Raw genomic sequence first — 26,266 nt, 5'->3', positions numbered from 1 at the left:
GGAAGCATTTTGCCCAGGAAATGAAAGTCTGCTGTTTTCTCTGACAACCTCTGTGTTTCTTTGGGATGGTTTCCTGAGTCATGTAAGCAGTGAACTATGCCAAGTTCTTTTATTAAAATCTCACTGAAGTCTGTAAGATCAACAAAGAATCATAGCATTAGAACATCATTTGGCCTAAAAGAAACTGAATGTTATCAAATCCAATTCTCTGTCTTTCCAGATAAGGAAAAAGGCTCAGAGAGGTGAAGGAACTTGTCTGAGGTCACACCACTTATATGTGACACAGAATGAGAACTAGAACTTAGGTCTTCTAGTTTCTAGCATAAATATTAGGGGTGGGGGTGTAATAAATGGAACAAACATAGTCACCCTTTTGGTAACTTACTGTCTTAAGGAAGCCCATTTTTTAATTTTGCATTTTAAAGTTTATCACTAAATTTGACATTTAAATTTTTCCCCCAACATTTTATTTTTATTTTTTATATATATTTTATTGATTTTTTACAGAGAGAAAGGGAGAGGGATAGAGAGTTAGAAACATCGATGAGAGAGAAACATCGATCAGCTGCCTCTGCACACTCCCTACTGGGGATGTGCCTGCATCCAAGGTACATGCCCTTGACAAGAATCAAACCTGGGACCCTTGAGTCCGAACCGGTCAGGGATCCCCCAACATTTTAAAATCACCACAGTACTAATACGTATTACAAGAATATCTTCCTAGACCAGGTAGTAAATTCAAATGCCCCAGGGAACAGGCAGGTAATGGGGGACAAAGCCCATAGGATAGCTACAAGCCTTGCCTCTAGGCCTTCAAGTCCTCTGCCCCTCCTCCCACACCCTTTCCTCCACCTCCTTCTCTCGGTCCCATTCTCCTCTGACATTTACAAAGCTTTGGACCAACAAAACAGCGTAGCCGAGGTGGCCAGTCTCCTCCCCTGGTGGAAGCTGTTGGTTCTTTGATGGGAACATGAGCAGGAGTTTGGTCTCCCTCACCGTTACGCCCAGCACAGCATCTGCCGTAGGGTAGGCAGTCCATCACTTCTTTTCAGTGGGTCAAGGATTAATATGTATTGAGATCTCGGTTTTAAGTTCAATGTCATGATCCTCTTTGTACAGATAAACTGATTCAGAGCCTGATGAAATTTTTTCTAACATTTACCATTTAGAGCAGGGGTGGGGGATGTCTGGCCTGTGGGCTGTATAAGGCCAGTGGAATCACTTGGTCTGGCCCTGCCAAGACATTAGGGGTGAGTTAATGAAATACCTGACGAAATATAGCGGGCTAATTTTTAAGTTGATAATTTTGTATGGCCCGTGAATGATGTTATAAATATCTAAATAGCGCTTAGCAGAAAAGGGTTCCCCACCCCTCATATGAGCATACTAGTTCTTAAACAGTGAGTATTTGGGGAAGGCCATCAGTTATTCACAACTGAATATGAATTAATGCCACTGAGTTTGCCCTTCTCCTCACTCTGGATTGAGATCAGTCATGTTTTGGGGGAGGATGAGGCAGAGGGAAAGAAGCATCATATGCCAGAGGGTGGGGCTGGGAGGTTGACCTCATTGCACAGTGAGGACAGGGAGACGGGGCTTCAGAGGGCAGAGCAAGAAGTAAAAAGTTGGTGAAAGTAGCAATCAGTGCCTATCTCACAATTTTATTTAAGGCCGGTGCTGCTGTATTCCAATATGGAGGAAACGTGCTCACTTTTAGATGCATATGACTCATAAACAAGCTCATCATAAATTCTTTGGAAGAAATTTGGCTCTGTATTCTGTTTATCTGAGAATCCCCCCCCTCTCTCTTTCGCTTTCTTCCCCCTCCCTCTCTCTCCCTCCCTCCTTCCCATGCACCCTCTCCAAACCATTACCCTGCATAGAAACATATTCTTCCATATTGGGGCCAGGTATTATCAGTTAAACTCTGATCATTTCAACAACAACATAGCCTGTAGCTCAACACACACCATCGGGCCTTCAGGCAACACGCCAAACACATGTCGTTGTTTAGGGAGAATCAGGAGCAGAAGTGCTCTAACTTGCACTTTTCAAAACCTGTTTACACTCATGCCAACAGAATGAGGAAAGTTTCCTTTCAGAGCTGCCATGAAGAGCATCCAGATGTTTTTACTGAGCTGAAGTGCACCTGCACCAGGGGCTGCTTGTTACAGCAGCTGCCAGGATCCTTCGGGAAAGCAGGCCATGTTTAACTTGAAGTGGCATCATGAACACCATGGGGCCAAGAACTTTGCTGGGCTTACCTGTTCTGAGTTTAGCTCCTAAGTCTGCCCTTTCTGCAGGTGATCCCGGGTGAGCCCTCTCCCCCACCTCCCCAAGCTTCACTCTGCTTGTCAGTACACAAGCTCCAGCCCCTGCTCTGTCCATCAATAGAGCTGTCACTTCTGTAGCTTCCACATGATGCTGGGCACTCTTGTGCATCCAGAAGTGAATTTATTCCTCATTACAGCCCCGGGGGTGGTTAGACACCATTAATATCCTCACTTTACAGATGCTAAAACCCCAGCTCAGAGTGTTTAAGAAAACTAAGGTAGCATGGCTAGGAAGGAGGGAAACTGAGGTTTGGAACCAGGCTTGCTTCCAGAGTTATTGAAAAACCAAATGTTATATACATATGGAAGGGCTTTGCAAATCATGCTAGGTGTATTTTTGAAGCGGTTGTTCGAGGCAGCAAACTCTGGCGTTAACCTATGCCGCCATCTTGGTTTCTCCTCTAGTATTGCTTTCAATGACAAGACGTTACATAATGCTGCTACATGGAAGGGCCAGGGGCATACTCATTATTCTCAAAAGCCCTCATTTTTATGTCCACGCAGGGCAGATGCAATATGATAGCTTTATTCTGTCCCACACACATGAACACTGCCACACTGCTTTCCTAGGCCCAGGTCAGCTGACAAGCTCTCCCAAAGGTGTTGAGGTGTCCACCAGTTTAGATCAAACTAGCACTTTGAGAGTTATTGTAATGGCTTTCACCTAGCATGTGCAAACAATAGTGATTTAAGATATTGAATTTTATAGTAAGAGATGGCCCTGGCTGTGGGTGTTAGGGAAATTAGTCACCCTGTCCCAGCCTCAGTTTCCTCATCTGTGAAATGGAGATGAAATCAGTACCTACCTCTGGGCTTACAGTGGGGATGGAATGAAAATTGTGCATGTAAGGCACTGGGTTTAGCGCCTGGTATATTCATTCCCTGTAAATGTTTGCTGCTGTTACTGTTGTTGGAGGATGATATTAAGGTGATTTTCTCTACAAATTAGAGAAAATCATGTTCACAGCCTTTTTCTCCTCTTATATGTGTCATCTTCGATTCACTTCCTATTCTCGCTGAAAAGCCAAAACCAAAAGGAAAGCTGATTACTAAATCAATTTTTAGCAAGAACATCTTTTGGAATAAGTAACACATGTATTTAAATGCCTCTCTGTTCCTTAGCCTGCACTTGGTAGGTAAACAGTTAATGTCCAGCGCCTTCCCCAGCATGTCCACCCCTGCTAGCCTTCAACGCTAGCCTTCAACGCTAGCCTTCAACGGGTTCTTAGGACACTCCCTCCCACCTCTCATCCCAACCTGCTCTTGCTTCTTGTCTGTCCTTGGCTCTGACCTCTCAACGCCTCTCCCACCCCTGCTCCTCTGGGCTGTTCATCCTCTTCCCCTCTCCCCTGGGCCCCAGTGCTCCCTTATCACCTTTGCAGCACCTCTGGCTCCCCTGTCACTGTGGACTCGGACCCTGACTTCAGATCCCAGCCAAGGTCCTTGGAGCCTCACCCAGTCGTAATTGATGGGGGGAGCCCGGCTTTCCTCGGGCTGCGTTGCTTTGCCTCCTGTTACACCCTGTTTTAGCTCTCATGATTCATGCAGGGCATGTACCAAGCAAAATAGCAATTGAGGCTCAGACTGTTGTCTCTCAATGTCAGACCTCCAGATGTTTCCCAGAACCCAGAACTTTTTATCGTGTAGCTAAATTCCAGTTCCTGAGTGGATTGTTAACCCTTCCTCCTGGTGTGGCTTCATGCAGGCGCAGCCTGTGACTTATGCATGTCAAGAGCTTGTCTCTCAGTGCTCAGACCCAGGAATTGCCTCTGATGAATCATACCTTTGCTGAATAAGCAGCCAGAGAGGTCTTTTCAGGCTGGCGTCAAAACTGCACCATGTCAGTTAGGTTTAGTAATAGGGAGAGGTGGGCTTTCATGCCAGCAATGCTTTTTCAGATACCTTCTTCCTCAGTGGCCCCTAAGATATCTCCAAGTTTTACTACTGCCCACTCCTCCCCAACTCACATGGTTGAGTGGAAATTGCATGATCGGCAGAGGAGTTCCCAGACCTGGATGGGAGCCCAGCTCAATCGCTGACACCCGTGTATGTCTAGCAAGTTCGTTAGCGTCTATAACTTCTGACCACAGAGGTGATAAAACCTAAAACCTACCTCTTGGGGGAGTTAGAAGAATTAATATTTGCAACATATTAGCACAAAGTAAAGCTATGAATGTGTGATGTGTATGTGGGTAACTACAGGAATGGTATGTGTCCTTGTGTCTATGTAGGTCTACATATTGCTGTCGCTTTACATCCTCCTCATTTTGATGTTATTTGATATAAAAATGTTTCTTTGATCACAAAGATCATTTGGAATTTTGTGCTTATCCCAGGAGTAATTCTGGAGTAAGTTGTCCATTAAAATGTTCCTGAAAGTGGCTTTCTTGTTCGGACATCACAGGGTTATTATAATGTGCATGCATGGGTGTGTGTCTCCTGGTTCTCCAGTTCTTTCCACTGCCACAGTCTGTCTCCTGCAAGCCTCTGTGGGAAGTGGTCTTGGTGCCTGTCCAGTGGGCTGGCTGGTGGACCTGCTCCAAGTCCCTGCTTCCAGAATTTCTGCTGGCCTCTAACAGCCACTCTCCTTCAAAGATGTCCTCTCTAGGTGGTACTAGATGGGCTGTTTGCTCTAGCAAACACATCCGAGTGATCTCTTTTGCAAGAAAAAGCTTTACTAAGACCCTACCCTGTCCCATCCCCACCGCCCTGGCCCCCCAACCCCAATACATACCCCTGGCGTCTGAGGGCTGGAACTGTATGACTGACCTGTCCATGAGTAAATTCTCTAGGAGGAAATAAAGCCCTTTGGGAGGGTTGGCATTAACCCTTTGAGGGTACCACTGTATGACTTAGTCATAATTTGAGATGCCATACAAATTAAATAAACTTCAAAGATGTCAGATATAGCTAAGAATTTAAAACAAGAGTTCAGAGTAGCACCTGGCCTCATATAGTTGCTATTCAGATGGCCAATTTTTCTCGGATCTTCCCAGTCACCGAAGCAAAGAGGGATACACATTTTTAAGAGCTATAGTATTATAATATAAATCAGAGCTAACTTTTTCTCAAGCCAAGAAGAACTTCCATGTGGCCCTTCCCCAAGGAAAGCCATTACAATAACTCTCAAAGTGCTAGTTTGATCTAAACTGGTGGACACCTCAACACCTTTGGGAGAGCTTGTCAGCTGACCTGGGCCTAGGAAAGCAGTGTGGCAGTGTTCATGTGTGTGGGACAGAATAAAGCTATCATATTGCATCTGCCCTGCGTGGACATAAAAATGAGGGCTTTTGAGAATAATGAGTATGCCCCTGGCCCTTCCATGTAGCAGCATTATGTAACGTCTTGTCATTGAAAGCAATACTAAATTACTGAATGTGTGTGATTTCAGATCATTCGACTCAAGGGAGAGTTTTATTTATCCTTCAGGAACTTAACAAAGTCATCTCTACACGGAGACATTTCTGAGGCATTTCAGGAGCCCCCACATACCCCACGGCAAATTGGAGAGGTCCGTCTAGGTTCTCTACATTGATATGTCTCAATGATGGCATTATAGTGAGTTACACTCACATCTGGTCCTCAGCTGGACTGTGAGACTGCCGAGGGGAGGCTGTCTTGCCCGTCATTGCGTATCAGCATCTAGCATGGCCTCTCCTACAGCGAATGAGTCTGAGAGGAGTGAATATTATTGCTGGTCAGAGTTCTAAGTGCTCTACATGGTTATACTCACTCAGTCCCTCTAACAGCTGTGGTTACTATTATTACCCCCATTTTTCATGAAGAGACCATGGCATATAGAGCGATTTGCCTGTTTCCTGGAAGTAAAAGATAGAAGAGGGAATTTAAGCCCATCCTCTCAACCAATACACTGGAATGAAGACCAAGTCTCAGTGTTTTGAGCAGGTAAGCCATTCTTGGGCTTGGGAGGCACTCAGTGTCTCAGTGGACTATGTAACAGGAAAAGAATAAAATACATGTTTCTTGGGATGCTTCAGTTGGAATTCCTGTCATTATCCCAGTCCCAGGAATGAGGCCCCTGTCTGACTACAGTCTCTGATCATTGCCTTTAGTAACCATGGGATGCCCTGGGGGCAAGCACTTTATAGATCCTCATTTCTTAAATTAAAATTTAGTAGTACAGCCCCAGCTGGGTGGCTCACATGGTTGGAGCATCATCCTCTGCTCCAAAGAGATTGTAGTTCAATTCCCTGTCAGGGCACTTACCTAGGTTGTGGGTTTGATCCCTGGTCGAGCCTCTCTCTCTCTCTCTCTCTCTCTCTGTGTGTGTGTGTTCTCTCCACTGGTGGCCTCCTGGTGGCCTGGCTTCTTATATGGCAGCTGATTGTTCCAAGGGGAACCTGTGACACTGTATGTCCTTTCAATGCAGCCCTGGACATCCTGCAGCAGCACTTGTACTGCATTCTGTTCATCAGGGAGTCACGAAGGCCAACTATGGTCCAAGAGAAGGGTCACAGACTCCGCCTTCTGATGGGAGGACAGTCAGCGAATTTGTAGCTGTGCCTCAAAGCCATCATGCACCCCCTCCTACTCTTTATCCACAGCCACTCAGTTTACTTTCGCCAAAGCAGCCAATGCCATCAGTTTTTTGTGAAGCATTTAGGAGATGCTCTGCGTGTAAGACAAGCATGCATATTCTTCCCACTAGCATACTCTATGCTGTGTTCTGTACCTTGTTTCTTTCTTAACAATATTTCATGGAGATTATTTAAATCAGTCCATAAAAAGGATCTTCTTTTATTTTAATACCTCTGTAGTATTGCATTATATAGATGTACCACAACATTGTAACCTCTCCCTTGTTAATGGCTATTTGTTACTTCTGATCCTTTAATATTGCAAACAACACTAACATGAATAACTTTGAACCTACATACATCACTTTGGATATAGGTAAGCATATTTGTATTATAAATTCCTAGATGTAGAATTATAGGATTAAAATGGTATGAGAATTTTATTCATTTATTTTTAATTTATCTTTATTGTTGAAAGTATTATAGATGCCCCCCCCTTTTTTTCCCATTGACTCCCTTCACTCTGCACCTGCCGCACCGCCCCCCCCCCCCCCCCCCAGGCCTTCAGCACACTATTGTCTGTGTCCATGGACTATGCGTATATGCATATAAATTCCCCAGTTAATCTCTCCCCACACCTCCCAGCACCACCTTCTCTCTGAGATTTGACTGTCTGTTCCATGCTTCTATGTCTCTGGATATATTTTGTTTATCATTTTATTTTGTTCTCTAGATTCCACATATGAGTGAGATCATGTGATACTTGTCTTTCTCTGACTGGCTTATGTCGCTTAGCATAATACTCTCCGGATCCCTCCATGCTATCTCAAATGATAAGAGGTCCTTCTTTTTTACAGCTGCAGAGTATGAGCACTTTAAATTCTGATAAATACTGCCATGTTGCCTTCTAAAGAGGATCAAAACATTTTCACTCCTGCCACGCATGAGGGGGCCCACTGCCTCACACTCTTACAAAACAGAATTTTCTCAAATATTTTGGGTTTTGCTAAGTAAAACAATAGTTTTAGTTCAGTGGTTTTAATGTGCATTCTTTTTTAATGCGTTTGAGCATGTATTTTCCTATGTTTAAGAATCACTTATATTTTTTTAATCCCTGAAAAAAGTTAAAAATCATTTTAAGATAAACAAATGTTGGAGATCTGTCAAAAGTTGAGACACTCCACATTTCTGATAAACCTCAAGACCTTTCAATAACTCCCAAAGTCCCATTTTCCTGAACCCTGCAAATGAACCAGCTGTGAACATTGGGCCCTTTGTGATTCCTGGAGCTCCTGTCTCTCAAACCCAGCCTGAAATTCCAGGTGGGCAGAAATGGCTTTGAGACATTATAATTAGGTGTCTATTTCCACAGTGATATCCCTCTTCATCAAGAAAACTCTTTAAAAAAGTTTCTGCACTATACCATAGCGCTCAATATGAAACTTTCAATATTTCTGCAAACCTTTCTCTAACATCCAATTTGAGATGAATGGTCTACCTTTTGGATTTTGTGCACTTTTCTTATACTTCCTTATGACACTTCATTTTTACTGTCTCCTCCTCTTCTCCCTCCTCAGCTAATATCTTATTTGGAAGTTTAGTCTGGTACAGTGACATGATGTAGTAAGAATTATAGCAGAATTAATGGTGTCAGGAGAGGGGACAGATTGATACGGCTGAGACGGTACCAGCACTGGAGCCAGAAAACCTGCCATTTACTCACCTGGTCTTGGGCTAGTTGTTCAACTTTTCAGAGAATTCGCTTCCTCATCATAAAATGAGGATAAAACCACTTACAAAACTGGGTTTCTACAAAGATCAAGAGAAAGAATATTTTCAACTAGCATTTATTGAGCACCTGTTATGCCCAGGTGCCTTTGTGTACTTGATCTCATTGGTCCTCGGAGAGGTCCACTAACTTCCCAACTTACTGACGGTATTCATTTCTTAGGGTTGCTTTAACAAATTACCACCAAGTGGGAGGCTTAAAGAAAAACAGAGCTTTATTCTTTCACAGTTCAGGAGACCGGACGTCCAAAATCAAGGTCAGCAGGGTTGGTTCCTTCTGGAGGCTCTGCAGGGAAATCCATTTTGTTCCTCTATCCAGGCTCTGGTGGCTTTCTACAGTTGTTGGCATCCCTTGACTTGTAGACACATCACTCTAGTCTCCGCTTACATCTTCATGTGGACTTCCCCTCTGGGTGTGTCTGTCTTCTTTTCTGTCTATGGATTATACATATCTCATATGAGTTCATTGCTTGATTTCTTTCCCCCTCACCCCCACTCTCACCTGCCTTCCCTCTGAGATTTGACAGTCTGTTTGATGCTTCTATGTCTCTGGGTCTATTTTTATTTATCAGTTTATGTTGTTCATTAGACTCCACATATGAGTGAGATAATGTGACACTTATCTTTCTCAGACTGGCTTATTTCACTTAGCATAATGCTCTCCAGGTCCTTTCATACTGTTGCAAATGGGAAGAATTCTTTCTTTTTTACAACTGTGTAGTATTCCATCCTGTAGACGTACCACAGTTTCTTAATCCACACATCTGCTGATGGGCACTTAGGCTGTTTCCAAATCTTAGCTATTGTAAATTGTGCTGCTATGGACATAGGGGTGCATATATCCTTTCTGATTGGTGTTTCTGATTTCTTGGGATATTTTCCTAGAAGTGGGATTACTGGGTCAAATGGGAGTTAAATTTTTAATTTTTTGAGAAAACTTCATACTGTTTTCCACAGTGGCTGCACCGGTCTGCATTCCCACCAGCAGTGTAAGAGGGTTCCTTTTTCTCCACATCCTCACCAGTATTTGTCGTTTGTTGATTTGTTGATGATAGCCATTCTGACAGGAGTGAGATCATTGTCATTTTGATTTGTATCTCTTGGATGATTAGTGACTTTGAGCACTTTTTCATATGTCTCTTGGCCTTCTGTATGTCCACTTTCAAAAAGTGTCTATTTAAGTCCTTTGACCATTTTTTATTGGATTGTTTATCTTCCTTTTGTTAAGTTGTATGAGTTCCTTATAAATTTTGAAGATTAAACCCTTATCGGATGTCACATTGGCAAATATATTCTCCCATGCAGTGGGCTCTTTTGTTTTGTTGATGGTTTCTTTTGCTGTGCAGAAGCTTTTTATTTTAATGTAGTTCCATTTGTTTATTTTCTCCTTAGTTCCCATTGTCCTAGGACAGTGATGGCGAACCTATGACACGCATGTCAGAGGTGACACACGAACTCATTTTTTTGGTTGATTTTTCTTTGTTAAATGGCATTTAAATATATAAAATAAATATCAAAAATATAAGTCTTTGTTTTCCTATGGTTGCAAATATCAAAAAATTTCTATATGTGACACGGCACCAGAGTTAAGTTAGGGTTTTTCAAAATGCTGACACGCCGAGCTCAAAAGGTTTGCCATCACTGTCCTAGGAGATGTAACTGTAAACATATTGCTGTAAGAGATGTCTGAAATTTTTCTGCCAATGGTTTCTTCTAGAATTTTTATGGTTCCACATCTTACATTTAAGTCTTTTATCCATTTTGAGTTTATTTTTGTCTATGATGTAAGTTGGTGGTCTAGTTTCTTTTTCTTTTTCTTTTTTTGCATATATCTGTCCAATTTTCCCAACACCATTTATTGAAGAGATTGTCTTGACTCCATTGCATGCTCTTGCCTCCTTTACCAAATATTAATTGAGTGTAATGGCTTGGGTCAATTTCTGGGTTCTCTGTTGCCTCTCTCTCTCTCTCTCTCCCCCCCCCTGCCCCCGCTCTCCTGGATCAATCTATTTTATAGAGGGCCTTCGGGGAGGGTGGAAGTGCTGGGAGGACAATGAGATCCGACATCCTCAGCTGGGCCAGACCTGCCAAGCTTCACAGCCACCAAAGAGCGAAAGTTTTAGTTATCTTTATCTCTCAGGTATTCTACTTCATGTGTAGCAAGTACCAAACACTCCACATGCCTTGGTACAACAAATACATCACACAGGGTGGAATATAAGCCCTTAAAAGATCCAGGAGCCTGCCACAATAATAAAGTTTCTAAGATTCTAGTAGTCCAGGGCATGCCACAATATTTCTACCAAGGTGAAGGGCAAGTTGCTTCACCTTATATATTCTACCCTTTGAAGGAGGCATATGGGCCACTTTAGATTCAGGAGTAAACATAGACTCTAGAGAATCGAAGATGGCGGCATAGGTAAAACACCAGAGACTGCCGCCGTGGACAACCACTTCAAAAATACAACTAAAAGTCGGAGCGGACATCAACCAGAACCACGGGAAGGCTGGCTGAGGAGAGTCTCTTCAACTAGAAGCAAGAACAACAGCATTCCGACGCTCAGCGGAGGCGCAGTGTGGAAAATTTAAAGGTACGGCGGTGCGGCGGTGCGGTGGTGAGGGTGCGCGCGCAAAGCGGGCTGGCGGCTGAGGGCGAGATTGTCGTTTTCAATTAGGAGCGAATCTCAGACTCTGGGCTACAGATCCGGGCGAGTCTCTAGGGACCCAGACTCAAACGGGAGAAGCGGGACTGTCTGGCTACGGCCCCTCCGAGGTTTGCAGCGATTGCTGGGACAGAGAGGCAGAGCCCCTGGGGACGGACTGAGAGCGGCCATAGCTGCTCCCTCCCCCCCGCCCTGTTGAGCCCGCCCCGCCCAAACCCTGCGCACAACCATTTGCCGATCGCCTCAGGCAAGGGCTGGACTAGCGCCTCCCCTGAGGACTGAAGTTTTCCCACAGCTGATTTCCACCGCCAGTCGGCCTGATGGTCAAATCCCTCTAGTGTTAACTACAACAATTAAGGCTTCGCTAGAACAAGACTGCGCACAGAGACCACAAGGGGGTGCACCAAGAAAGCATAAAAGATGCGGAGACAAAAAAACATGACAGAAATGGAGGATATGGAGCTAAGAATCGCAATTTTGAGGGCTTGCCATAAATTTGTGCAGAGCCTCACGAAAACTAATGAGACCCTCGATGCTACGATAAAGAAATTAGAAAGTAAGCATACACGGACTGAAATAAAGAATATTATACCCAATAGCAGACCAGAGGAGTGCAAGAATCAAACCAAAGATTCGACAAAAAACACCCAATTGGAAAAGCATAATGAAAAAAGAATCCAAAAGTGTGAAGACAGCGTAAGGAGCCTCTGGGACAGCTTTAAGCGGACTAATATCAGAGTCATTGGAGTCCCAGAAGATGAGAGACAGCAAGATATTGAAAACCTATTTCAAGAAATAATGGCAGAAAACTTCCCCCACCTAGTGAAAGAAATGGACTTACAGGTCCAAGAAGCGAAGAGAACCCCAAACAAAAGGAATCCAAAGAGGACCACACCAAGACACATCATCATTAAAATGCCAAGAGCAAAAGACAAAGAGAAAATCTTAAAAGCAGCAAGAGAAAGAGGCTCAATTACCTACAAGGGAATACCCATACGACTGTCAGCTGATTTCTCAACAGAAACTTTGCAGGCCAGAAGGGAATGGCAAGAAATATTCAAAGTGCTGAATACCAAGAACCTACAACCAAGATTACTTTATCCAGCAAAGCTATCATTCAGAATTGAAGGTCAGATAAAGAGCTTCACAGATAAGGAAAAACTAAAGGAGTTCATCACCGCCAAACCAGTATTATATGAAATGCTGAAAGGTATCCTTTAAGAAGAGGAAGAAGAAAAAGGTAAAGATACAAATTATGAACAACAAATATGCATCTATCAACAAATGAATCTAAGAATCAAGTGAATAAATAACCTGATGTACAGAATGAACTGGTGACTATAATGAATCAGGGACATAGAAAGGGAATGGACTGACTATTCTTGGGGGGGAAAGGGGAATGGGAGATTCGGGAAGAGACTGGACAAAAATCATGCACCTATGGATGAACTCAGTGGGTGGGGAGTGAGGGTGGAGGGTGGGGTGGGAGCTGGAAGGAGGGGAGTTATGGGGGGAAAAAAGAGGAACAAATGTAATAATCTGAACAATAAAGATTTAAAAAAAAAAAAAAAAACATAGACTCTATTTTAATGTTCTCATTTGAGTGATTTATTGAGTAACTAGTAGTTTTGAGTGAATTCTGTAGCTTCCATACAAGCCAACCTTGGGCTATATGATCCAGAAGACTCAATGGAACCAAATATTTTAAAAATGTCATGGCAAAAGAAAGCCTATCCTCTTCAATTTATAAACATATTTAAGCATCTGTACTAATAAAAGTGTAATATGCTAATTAGACCAGACAGCTGAACGACCTTCTGGACATCCGGACGTCCTTCTGGACAAAGCCGCAGTGGCAAGGGCCGAGGCAGAGGTGGTTAGGGGCAATCAGGCAGGCAAGTGAGTGGTTAAGGACAATCAAGCAGGCAGGCAGAGTGGTTAGGGGAGATCAAACAGGCAGGCAGAGTGGTTAGAGGTGATCAGTCAGGCAGGCAGAGGTGGTTAGGGGCAATCAGGCAGGCAGGCGAGAGGTTAGGGGTGATCAGGTGGACTGGTGAGTGGTTGGGGTGATCAAGCAAGCAGGCACAGTGGTTAGGGGTGATGAGGCAGGCATGCAGAGTGGTTAGGGGAGATCAGGCAGGCAAGTGGTTAGGAGCCAGCGGTCCTGATTGCAAGAGGATATTTGACTGCCAATCCTGCAGGATCAGGCCTAAACCAGCAGTCGGATATCCCCTGAGGTGTCCCAGATTACGAGAGGGTGCAGGCCGGGCTGAGGGACCTCCCCCCTATGCACCAATTTCGTGCACCGGGCCTCTAGTAATAGAATAACATCACCACTTTAGCTCCTGCCATGAATTCTGCACCCTCACCTCCAGGCTTGGCCAGAGGCAATCTATACTAATAATAGAGGAATATGCAAATTGGTTGGGACGCCCTCACTCAATGACCGAACAGCAGGCTGTGTGGAGTGACCAGGCTGGCAGGGGGGGCAGTGAGGGGAGACCAGGCTGGCAGAGGGGGGCGGAGACCAGGCCAGCGGTGGGGGGCAGTTGGGGGTGACCAGACTGGCAGTGGGGGGGAGTTAGGGGAGACCAGGCCTGCGGTGGGGGTGGGGGGCAGTTGGGGTCAACCAGGCTGACAGGGGGGGAAATTAGAGATGACCAGGCCGGAAGGGGGTCAATGAGGGGTGACCAGGCTGGCCAGGGGGGGCAGTTAAGGGCAATCAGGCTGGCAGGGGAGAGCAGTTATGGGCGATCAGACAGGCATGCAGAGGCTGTTAGGGGGCGACCAGGCAAGCAAGCAAGTGAGCAGTTAGGAGCCAGCAGTCCCGGATTGTGAGAGGGATATCCGACTGCTGGTTTAGGGGATCGATCGGGCCTAAACCGGCAGTTGGATATCTCCAGAAGGGTCCCGGATTGGAGAGGGTACAGGCTGGGCTGAGAGGTACGCTCCACCCCCCGCATGAATTTCATGCACTGGGTCTCTAGTTGGATATAATGAACAGACTTGTTAATCATGAAAATTAACCATGTATTTCTAATAGGAACAGACTGGGCATTCAGATGTCTCTTTGTTTTCCTTCATTTCAGTTTTGGAGTGACACTGTTGAAAGATATTTGGAACTGCTGAATGAAAAATACTTGGAACTTTGGCTCAATTTTTAGGAGAAAAAAAAGCAGGGTATTTCCTTTCTGTCATTACTGTTCCAATTCCTTTGGTCTGGAGTTTCCCTATGCATTCATTATTCAGGCAGTTGTTTTGAGTTTGTCAGCACATTATCATGTTAATTTTGCTCAAGGAATAGAGTATTTTCCTCTACCACAAACACTAAATTTCTTTGGTTTGCCATCAATGTAAAACAAGTTTCCCCTCAATAAGGTAATATAATAAAAAAATCACCTGACTATGAGAAAGTATGTAAAAAGTTAGATGTAGTCAGCACTAAATTCTTTCTTTCTGATTAATATTTTAAAATTATCTTTAGCTGATAATAAGAAAGGTAAATCATTAATATAACCCCAAAGTCTAAGCAAACACTTATTGCTATACAGTGTATTTATTTATTTTTAATACTCATGTCAGTTTTTAAAGAATGGCTTTGTAAAAATATGTAAACTACTTAAACCGTTAACTACATGGTCTGCTGTTCTATCATCTTGAGTTAAATGCAGAACTTAACTAGAGCTGCTCATTGTCTTGTCTTGCCTCTAATGCAATTTGTTAATGATGGTGTATGTATAACTCACATGGAAAAACTCTTTTTTCATATACTATCCTCTCTTAATTAACTTCAAATCCTTGAAAAAGAATTCAAGCTTAAAAGTCCTTCCAATAGATTTATTTTTTTTCTCTTAAAGTAATGACATCACTTGTATGTAAAGGATCAGGATAGCTTACTTCAGTTCCAAAGCAGTTTTTGCAAATCATGCACATGAGAGATTCTTGAGAACATGGACTTGGATTTAGGTTTTCGACTCACTTGCAGTAGGGTGAGCAAGATAGGAAATGAGATGAGTGCTGGGAAGAGAGGAAGAGATTGGCCTCTTGCGCCTTTGAGGAACTGCTCCCTCTCTGCAGCATGTGATACAGCAAGTCACCAGGACAAGAGGCAAGAGATGGGGGTGGAATTGCATTGCAACTGGCAACCAGTGTGCTTTGACTTCTGAAAGCCACAACAATGAAAACTAATAGTTACATATAAAGTTTCTAGTCTATAATTTGGACCACTTTCTGTGCCCAAAATGAACACTTGATGATTCTTGTTCAATATGCAGTTTTATAGATTTTCTATAAATTTGAAAGGAACAAAATGTCTCCCCTGGCCTTTTGCATGCCATAGATTACCTGACAATGTGAATTCAGGGAGTTTCCCAACACCTCTGTGAGGAAATTATGATTTTCATGGTAGAGTCAGGGAGGCAGAAGAGCAGAGAACTTCAGTGACTTGCTCCAAACTTCCTGTGCTAATTATTATTGTCTAGCAGCCTGATGCACGAAATTTGTGCACTCAGGGGGTGGGGGGCCCTCAGCCCAGCCTGCACCCTCTTGCAGACCAGGAGCCCTCAGGGGATGTCTGACTGCCACCTTAGGGGAGCGGGCCTAAGCTATCAGTCGGACATCCTTAGTGCTGCTGTGGAGGTGGGAGAGGCTCCTGCCACTGCCACTGTGCTCACCAGCTGTGAGAGCCCGGCTTCTGGCTGAGCGGCACTCCCCCAGTGGGAGTGCACTGACCACCAGGGGACAGCTCCTGCGTTGAGCATCGGCCCCCTGGTGGTCAGTGCACATCATAGTGACTGTTTGTTCCGCTGTTTGGTCAATTTGCATATTAGCCTTTTATTATATAGGATTATGTGTTTGTTTATAGTTGTTTTTTCTTTAAAGCGAGAGAAAATGAGTTCAAGACCTTTTACAAAAGGAAACTAGCTTTTAATATTTTTGTTGTCAATAAGCAAATTCTGCTCTTCCTGATTCCAAGCCTTTCACATTTCTTTTCATTGCCCGAGGACTGTCAGAGTTGTGGACTACCACCGAAATGGAGACATGTGAATGTAGATGAGTGTTAACCTGATGCTCAATTTTTTAATATGCTGCATTGACTATTTGCTGCAAGAGTGCCACTGTGTTGTCTAAATCCTTAGGGCTTTAAGTCCTAACATACAGAATTCATAACCCTTGTGTGGCCTGCCTGTTACTGAGTAAAGGGTCTCACACAAAAGATACAATAAAAATTATTTTATCTCCTTTTATTTTCTATCTTATATATGAGTAAATGCCAAAGTACGGGGGCATTGAAATAATTTATTTGGCCAATTTCAATTTAATTTTAATAACTATTAATCAGTTCTATTTTTTATTGTGGTAAAATATACATAAAATAGAATTGGCCATTTTAATTACTTTAAGTGCACAATTTATTGGCATGAAGTACCACCACAATGTGTGCAACCATCATTACTATCCATCTCCAGAAATTTTTCATCATCCCAAATTGAAATTTTGTATTCATTAAACAATAATTCCTCATTTCCCTCAACCCCTAATCTCTGGTAACCACTGTTCTATTTTTGTCTCTATGTATTTGACTATTTTAGGTACCTCATATAAGTGCAGTCATGCAATGTTTGTCCTTTATGTCTGGCTTATTTCACTTAGCATAGTATTTTTTTTACGGTTTATCCATGTTTTAGCAGGTACAACACCAGCATTTTATTTTTTAGACTCAATAACATTGCATTTTATGTATATACCACATTTCATTTGTCCATTCATCTTTCAATGGGCATGTGGCCTTGTTCAGTCTTTTGGCTATCATGAATAGTACTTCTATGAATATTGATATACAAATATCTATTCAAGTCCTTATTTTCAATTAGAATTCATGGATCATGTGGTAATCCTATGTTTAAATTTTGAGGAACCGTCATACTGTTTTTCATAGCAGCTGCACCATTTTACATTCTCGCCAGCAATGGACAAGTGAGAATGCATCTCTTCATCCTTACCAACACTTGCTATTTTGATTATTTTTACAATAGCCATCCTAATGAGTGTGAGTGGATAATCAATTCTATTTAAACATTATTAGCTGTAAGGGACATGTGTCACATTTGCAGTGACCCATCATCAGCTTTGCCCCCCCTCCCCAAATAGTGAGAGTACAAACTGCTACACACATGCATTCTCTCCCTGTCATCTTTTTCCTTTCTACTCCTCCTGCATATACAGCTACAGGGCACAGATCAGCAAGTACACTTGCATAACTCAAACTAAGCATAACCCAAACTAAGGAATAAGTAAGATACTCTACATCTTTGAGAGTGACATTTAAGCCCTTTTCACATTGGCAGGATTTAGGAAAAGATAGCTTCTCTTTTCTCTCCCAAAGGGGAAAGGCGGGAAAAGCCATACAGTACTCATCCTTCACCACCAACAACCAACCCACAGGATTCTCCTTTCCCTAATCTTGTCTTATATAGACTGGGCTAGAAGCTGAGGTGACATTTAGCCACTTCATAATAGTCCCTAGAAGAATTGCCTGGTCTCAATTGGTTTTCTTTCTCTTTCGAATACGGGGCATTCCACACCACATTTTTCTCTGGACAATAGGTCATATTCCACTCAGCGTTCTATTACATTCATCCCCTGGATATTTTTTTTCTGGGAAAACGCCCATTACCCATAGTCTCCTTTCAGGATTTTATATTTTTGCAACATATCTAAAGGCTCTTCTTGTGTCTCCAATGATTTATCATTATGGGTATAATTTACATGCCTGGGAATATCAACCAGGCCAACACACAATTGTAGTGAATTACATGGATTCGTAAAGGATCCGAGGTCAGCCCCTTCAAATACCCATTCATTGGGATTGTTGGAAACTCTAGAGAAACTACAGAACACCAAAGACAAGGACTAAAACATAAGGTGGCCAGAGAATAAAGATGGATTACCTGCAAAGGAGTAACTATTAGGGTATCAATATTTCTCAACAGCAGCAGCAGAGGCCAGAGGGTAATAGAATAATTATTTCTAAATTGGATGACAGGGATTTTTGTTTTCTTTCTTCTGCACCCACCATGCCTTTGCATACTTCCCAGACCCTCATCCTTTTGATATAATAACAGTGTAATTTTGGTCAGATCAACCATGAATGTTTGCGTTATTATGAGTGTAAACATGACTTACTATTGAGTGTATGACTTGCTTTTGTGATCTGAATGTGTTTAAGATCTTGTTGTCCCCATTGTTTTGATATTTCACAGTGATATGTCTTGGTATGAGCCCATTTTCTTCCATTGTTCTGAATACTTAGTGAGTCTTTCAACCTGGAAACCCATGTATTTGAGTTAAGGAAAGTTTATTAAATTATTTCTTTAATTTTTTTCCCATTCATTTTCTCTTTTCTCTCTTTCTAAAACTTTCTAAAAATATTGGCCTTCCTAAACTGTTTTATACAAAACAAAATGTTTTATACAAAAAAGCTGATTGGAAGATCTGAGTGATTTTCATTGATGAGTAACGTGACTGGGCCATTTGTTAGGGGAAACATCAATATCAGTATCTCTAAGTTTTTGTTCTTGATCTGGTCAAGTTCCCCAGACGTGACTCTTCCATTCTTCTAATTCCCCGACCTGGAGAGAAAAGGTCTGATGGTCACCATTCTGGCAGCTGAGGGGGTGGACAGGGCTTGGAGGCTGCATCCCAGCTTTCTGGGTCTACACAATCATCACCTGGTTTCAGTCTGAACACAGTCTGTGCCATCCAGTCGAGTGTACTTCTGTTTTGCCCCTTTCAGAGAATAAATATCCATTCTTGTGCTAGGGGGTGTGATTGTTAATTTTTGTTTCAAGTTGACTGTGCTGAGAGATACCTAGATAGCTGGTAAAACTTTGTTTCTGGGTGTTTCTGTAAAGATGTCTCTCTCTGCAGAGATTAGCATTTGAATTGGCAGACTGAGTAAGGAAGATGGCCCTCACCAATGCAGCTGGACATCATCCAACCTGTTAAGAGCCTGAATAGAACAAAAAAGTGAAAGAAGGGTGAATGCACTCTCTGCTGAGCTGGGACATCCAACTCCTCTGCCCTCAGACTTCGGCACTCCTGGTTCTCAGGCCTTTGGACTTAGACTAGAATTGACACCATTGACTTCCTTTGTGTCAGGGCTTCAGGTTTGGACTGGAACCATCCTACTGGCTTCCCTGGACCCCAGCTTGCAGATGGCAAATGGAGGGACTGCTCAGCCTCCATAATCACCCGAGCCAACCCTTCACAATAAATCATATTATATTACAGGGTGGGGCAAGAGTAGGTTTACAGTTGTGAATACACAAAACACAGAGTTTATTATTTTTGTTGTTGTTGTTAATCTTCACCTGAGGATATTTTTTCCATTGATTTTTTAGAGAAAGTGGAAGGGAGGGAAGTAGGAGAGAGAGAGAGAGAGAGAGAGAGAGAGAGAGAGAGAGAGAGAGAGAGAAACATCGTTGTAAGAGAGACACATTGATTACTTGTCTTCCTCACACACTCTGACCAGGGCCAGGGATTGAATCTGCAACCCAGAGACCTGCCTTTGACCTGGAATAAAACCATTTGACCCTTTGGTGTGGAGGATGACTCGCTAACCATTGAGCAACACTGGCCAGGACTCTTGTATTATTACTTATTAATTATTGTATTATTTTCCATATGAATAACTATAAACTTACTTTTGCCCCACCCTGTATATTATATTGTTTATATAATATTAGATGTCATTTATCCTTTTGGTTCTGTTTTTCTGGAGAACCCTGACTAATACAGGTAGGGGGAGCAGGCACCCGGTAACATGGGGTACGGAGGAGACCTAGTGCTTCTCAAACAGCTTTCCAAACCTCTTCACCTCTTTTCCAATATTACCTGGTGTCACCATCTCCTGGATTCGTAATGCTGTTGTGAAGTAGACTGAGCCAGCTTCGAATTTGACTTTGATCTTGACATCCCCATCCCCCATCATCATCAAAGAAATTCTGAGTCCAATGAGTTAGATACTCAGAAGTCTAATTCAAATCTGCTATGGGTGAATAAACCAACAAAGCTCTCATATAAAGTAAATGAAAAATAAGTGTGTATATTTATGAGGACTATGAGAGAAAACTTTTCTGTTGGGGAAGAATGATGGGGGCTTCCAGTGGTTTAGGGACAAGATGTCTCAAATAAAACTCTCTCTCTCTCTCTCTCTCTCTCTCTCTCTGTTGTTGTTGTTGTTGTGTGTGTTTTCAGAAGACACTTTTATTGGACACAGACAGACTTGGCCCTCAGCTATAACCAGGGACCATGGTAATTTCCTGTAGCCTCTAGAAACATAATCCTGTCCATATAGTCCATTCCATCTTGTTTGTTCCACCTCAAGTGTCATCAAACAAATATTTTTATTTTAATCCTGAAACGATTTTCTGCATTGCTATTTTAATGTCCTAGTTGTTAATACTTAGAATGGTATCCACTCAATCATTTAGATTTTTCTTCTACTCTTGTAGTGCATCAAAGGTGCAGTTTACCAATTGTCCAATTTGCATTTCTAGTTTCTGCACTTCCCCAACCCCTAAAGGCAGGCCACTGTATGAAAGACTGTTTTGATGAATAGATTCCATCATCAATTTCTTTTTTTAAAATTCTTTATTGTTAAAAGTATTACATATGTCTTCTTTTTCCCCCATTGACCTCTCCCTGCCCACTCTCCCCCACAGCACATGTCCCAGCCCCTCTACTGTCTGTGTCCATTGGTTATGCTTCTATGCATGCGTACAAGTCCTTTGGTTGATCTCTTACCACACCCCCTCCGCCCCCATCTTCCCGTGCCTTCCCTCTGAGGCTCAAGAGTCTGTTCGATGCTTTTATATCTCTGGATCTATTTTAGTTAATCAGTTTATGTTGTTCATTATATTCAACAAGTGAGTGAAATCATGTGATATTTATCTTTCTCTGACTGGCTTATTTCAATTAGCATAATGCTCTCCAGTTCTATCCATACGGTTGCAAATGGTAAGAGTTCTTTCTTTTTACAGCAGCATAGTATTCCATTGTATAGATGTACCATAGTTTTTTAATCCACACATCTGCTGATGGGCACTTAGGCTGTTTCCAAATATTAGCTATTGTAAATTGTGCTGCTATGGACATGGGGGTGCATATATCCTTTCTGATTGGTGTTTCTGGTTTCCTGGGATATATTCCTAGAAGTGGGATTACTGGGTCAAATGGGAGTTCCATTTTTAACTTTTTGAGGAAACTCCATACTGTTTTTCACAGTGGCTGCACCAGTCTGCATTCCCACCAGCAGTGCATAAGTGTTCCTTTTTCTCCACATCCTCTCCAGCACTTGTTTGTTGATTTGCTGATGATAGCCATTCTGACAGGTGTGAGATGGTACCTCATTGTCATTTTGATTTGCATATCTTGGATGATTAGTGACTTTGAGCACTTTTTCATGTCTTTTGGCCACTTGCAAAAAGTGTCTATTTAGGTCCTTTGCCCATTTTTTGATTGGATTGTTTCTCTTCCTTTTGTTAAGTTCTATGAGTTCCTTATAAATTTTGGAGATTAAACCCTTATCGGTGATAACATTGGCAAATATGTTCTCCCATGCAGTAGGCTCTCTTGTTGTTTTGTTGATGGTTTCTTTTGCTGTGCAGAAGCTTTTTATTTTGATGTAGTCCATTTGTTTATTTTCTCCTTAGTTTCCATTGTTCTAGGAGATGTATCTGTAAACATATTGCTATGAGATATATCTTATATTTTGCTGCCCATGGATTCTTCTAATATTTTTATGGTTTCCTGTATTACATTTAAGTTCTTTATCCATTTTGAGTTTACTTTTGTGTATGGTGTAAGTTGGTGGTCTAGTTTTATTTATTTTTCTTTTGCATGTATCTGTCCAATTTTCCCAACACCATTTATTGAAGAGACTGTCTTGACTCCATTGTGTGCTCTTGCCTCCTTTGTCAAATATTAAATGAGCATAATGGCTTGGGTCAATTTCTTGGTTCTCTGTGCGGTCCCATTGATCTATATGTTCTATGCCACTACCAGGCAGTTTTGAGAACAGTGGCTTTGTAATATAGCTTGAAATTTGGCATTGTGGTACCTTTATCTTTGTTCTTCTTTTTCAGGATTGCTATGGCTATTTGGAGTTTTTTTGTATTCCATATAAATTTTTGGAGCATTTGTTCTAGTTCTGTGAAATATGCCGTTGGTATTTTAATGGGGAGTGCATTGAATCTATAGATTGCTTTGGGTAGTATGGACATTTTCATCGTGTTGATTCTACCAATCCATGAACATGGTATGTTCTTCCATTTGTTTACGTCTTCCTCTATCTCTTTTTTCAATGTCCTGTAGTTTTCCAAGTACACGTCTTTTACCTCTTTAGTTAAGTTTATTCCTAAGTATCTTCCATCATCAATTTCAACTATAATCCTGGACCTATGAAAAACTTGAGTTGGCATAAAAATAACATTAATATTTATGTAGTGCTTACAATAGGGCTGTTTGTGGCCCAGTGTTTGTGGAGACTTAGGTGAACAGTTCTTTCTGATTTTCCCAAAAGCCCAGACTGTCTCCTGAACCCAAATGGGAGTCCACGAGCTTGAGCTGGGACAGGCTCAGGTGGCAAGATCCAGACTGTTTCAGCATCTCTGTTTGCCTTCCACACCCAAGGCCTGGTGCCTCCTTTCAGGGCCCAGTTCTCTCCCTGTGGTCGGCTCTGCCTCTCGTGGAAGTGAGCTTCCGAGAGCCTCCCGGCCCTCCCTCCCTCCCCACAGTTCACTGAATGTGCTGCTCTTACTCCCTGTTCAGACTGTTGCTCCTCTTCAGACTGGCTCTGTGTTCCCAGAGTGCATCTGTGCAGTTCACTGGTTTCTGTATATGAGGCCCTGGGTGACCTACAGATTAGATTTAGGTTTTTTCTTTCTTCTAATCATAGAGTTGCAGCATAGGCAAGCCTCTGGGAGGTGTATGTCAATGAGGCCATGCTGTTGTTTAGCCTTCCCTTCAAGGGGCATTGACTGAGCGCCTACCATTAGCTACGCACAGAGAGGGCACCTGAGCAGATATACAGACAAGGCAGACTTGTTCTCTGCTTGATATCTCAGCTTCCACTGCAGATAACAAAGTCTTTGTAACACAGCGTAATACATGCTGCAGCTTAGGAAGACAATGAGGCACCTACATTTGGGGGGACATTTGAACTGGGTCTTGAGAAATGAACAGGAGTGCATTCGTTTCCTAAGGCTGCATACAAAGCACCACAAACTGGGTGGCTTAAACAGCAGAAATGTCAGTTCTGAAGGCTAGAAGTACAAAATCAAGGTGTCAGCAGGGCTGGTTTCTTCTGAGGGCGATGAGAGTAAATCAGTTCCAGAGCCACCCCCTTCCCCACCCCCACCCCACCCTCCGCCTCCCTCCCTCCCCTCCCCCACTTCCCCCCCAGCCCCCAGCTCCAGTGGTTTGCTGGCTGTTTTCTGCATTCCGTGGCTTGTAGACACATCACCTTGGTCTCTGCCCTCATGTTCACATTTCCCCTGTGTGGTCTGCGTACAAATTTCCCCTTTTGATAAGGACAGTAGTCATTGGATTAGGAGCCCACACTCCTCCAGGGTGACCTCATCTTAACTAATTACATCTGCAGTGACCCTGTCTCCAAATAAGGTTACGTTCTGAGATACTGGGGGCTAGGACTTCAACATATGAATTTGGGGGTTAGGAGGGACACGGTTCACACCTTAAAAAGAGTTTACCAACCAGAGAAAAGGAAAAAGGCATTCTGATTGTGACCAGAAAGAAGAGCACGTGAGAACACAGAAGGACATCATTGGGGAAAGGCAATGGCCAGCGGGGAAGTGGGTGTTAGGGTGGGATGGACGTGGGATGGAGAGGTCCCACTCTGATTACAAAAGACTTTCCCCATAGGACGCTGGGTACAAAAACTTCACTGGGACAGGGAGAAACTCGCCTTCCTGGTCTCAGCCCACTCTAGGGGTACAGGAAGGAGGCAGGAGGATCTGAGAACAGGGCTTTTTCCCTTTTTTTTAAAATTGATCTTAGAGAGAAGGAGGGAGGGAAGGAGGGAGGGAGGGAAGGAGGGAGGGAGGGAGAAGGAGAGAGAGAGAGAAAGGGAGGAGAGAGAGAGAGAGAGAGAGAGAGAGAGAGAGAGAGAGAGAGATTGGTTGCCTCCTGCATGTGCCCTGACCAGGGTTTGAACATGAAACCTCCTGAGTATGTGCTCTGACCAGGAATCAAACCCACAGACTTCTGGTGTATGGGACTATGCTCCAACCAACCGAGCCACACCAACCAGGGCAGAACAGGACATTTCAAAGTGTCTGCTCAACCCACCTCACCACCCCGTGTTGGAAGTACAGAAGTTAAGAAGACTTTGGTAGTAGCTATAGTTGGGTTCACATCCCTGCCCTGTACCCTTGGGCACATTGCTTAAATTCTTCAGGCCTCGTTTCTTCCCCCAGTAATTGACCATGACACCATCTGGCACAGCACAAACACTCAGCAAAGGTGCCAGTAGTATCCCTGTGATGAGCCATCCCAGGGAATTTTGATTTAAAAGAAAAATCAAAAGGTTGCATTCAAACCATATTGAAGGATTCACAGTGAGCTGATGGAGGAAAGAGGAATGGTAGAAAGTATCTATTGAAGTATCTATTTCCTTTTAAATGCTCACTCTAAAAGAAATATCTACTTTACTGGTTTAGGTCATTTGAGGGTGGCAATTTGAACAGTGGGTTATACATTTTGTAATAAAGGGAGATTTGTAAGAACTGCTTAACTATGGGCCTTGGTCCCTCACAGAGGACGATTCAGATCCACGGCGAACATGTGACTGTCCTTCGGGGTGAGAGGTGGGTGGTGCTGGGCAGGAACCAAGGTACACCACCCGCCAGCCCCAGGGCAGTGCCCCCTCACCCCCTGCTGGAGTGCCACAAAGGTTACTGGCCAGACGGGCCACAGAGCCTGGGATTATTTTACCATCTCATTTCAACCTGAGAACAGGCAGTGAGCAGGGGCACGTCCGTGTGCATGTGTGGAGAGAGAGAGAACACGAAAGCAACACAGAGCACAGGCAGAGTGTAGAGTGAGAGGCAGAGGGGCCCAGCCTGTGTGCAGCTCAGAGACCCAGAGACAGAGAGACAGAGACAGAGAGGCAAGAATCCACAGTGGAGACTGACTTGGCACAGATTAGAGGTTATGTCATAGGTTATCATTTTAAAACTTACAATGTATCATAGAAAGAAACACAAGTATAATTACTATAAAGGGAATTATGAACTGCCTTACACCTGTACAGGACCTAGAGTATTACCAAGTCCTCCCCACGTGCCCAAATGCTGGCCAAGGAGGAGGCCAGCTAATGACTTCTCATTCTGTCCCTGGCACTTGGAGACATGTGACCTTGGTTAAAAGTCATGTAGATTCTGTTTGCCTGTTTCTCTTCTCTAGAGTGGGACTCGTTTCCTGGGCCAGGCTACCGCCTCTGGAGGGCTGGCAGGGAGCCTTCCCATCCATCTCCTTTTGTCAATCTTGATGCTGCAAACTCCAGCTTAAGAACAGAGATTTAAATATATTGTTTTCATTAATTGCCAGCATTTGAAAGTCAAGAGATACTGTATAAATCAGGACATTGGGTTTTCTTTGGAAAATGGGCAGAATGGGCAACACTGGGCCTCTGTCCCAACATGGCAGCTCCGCCTCAAGCTGGTGCCAGCGATGCCCTTTAGCTTACCACAGTCCCCATCACTCCCCATTGCCTCCCGGACCCCTGGATTTTGTTGTTTGCAGCCCTTGTTCTATCTCACCAACATATTTTGTTGAAATGAACTTTTCACGGGTCATTCTCCTGTCTCAGAGGCAGAGAATATGTCTTGTTTGCCCCTGGACTTCCCGCCCTGGGCCTAGT

At 43.2% G+C, this 26,266-nt stretch overlaps 1 protein-coding gene across 1 annotated transcript in view; it reads left to right on the top strand.

Annotated features, from left to right (window-relative positions):
• The window catches only part of MAMDC2 (MAM domain containing 2), a 168,485-nt gene that overhangs the window by 10,968 nt on the left and 131,251 nt on the right, over window positions 1-26,266 (top strand). The window lies entirely within an intron of this gene.

This window comes from Myotis yumanensis, unplaced genomic scaffold (assembly GCF_028538775.1).
Source record: "Myotis yumanensis isolate MYYU_CA2020_CCGP unplaced genomic scaffold, mMyoYum1.0.hap1 SCAF_12, whole genome shotgun sequence".
Taxonomy (NCBI): domain Eukaryota; kingdom Metazoa; phylum Chordata; class Mammalia; order Chiroptera; family Vespertilionidae; genus Myotis; species Myotis yumanensis.
This window is presented reverse-complemented; position numbering and strand designations above follow the sequence as displayed.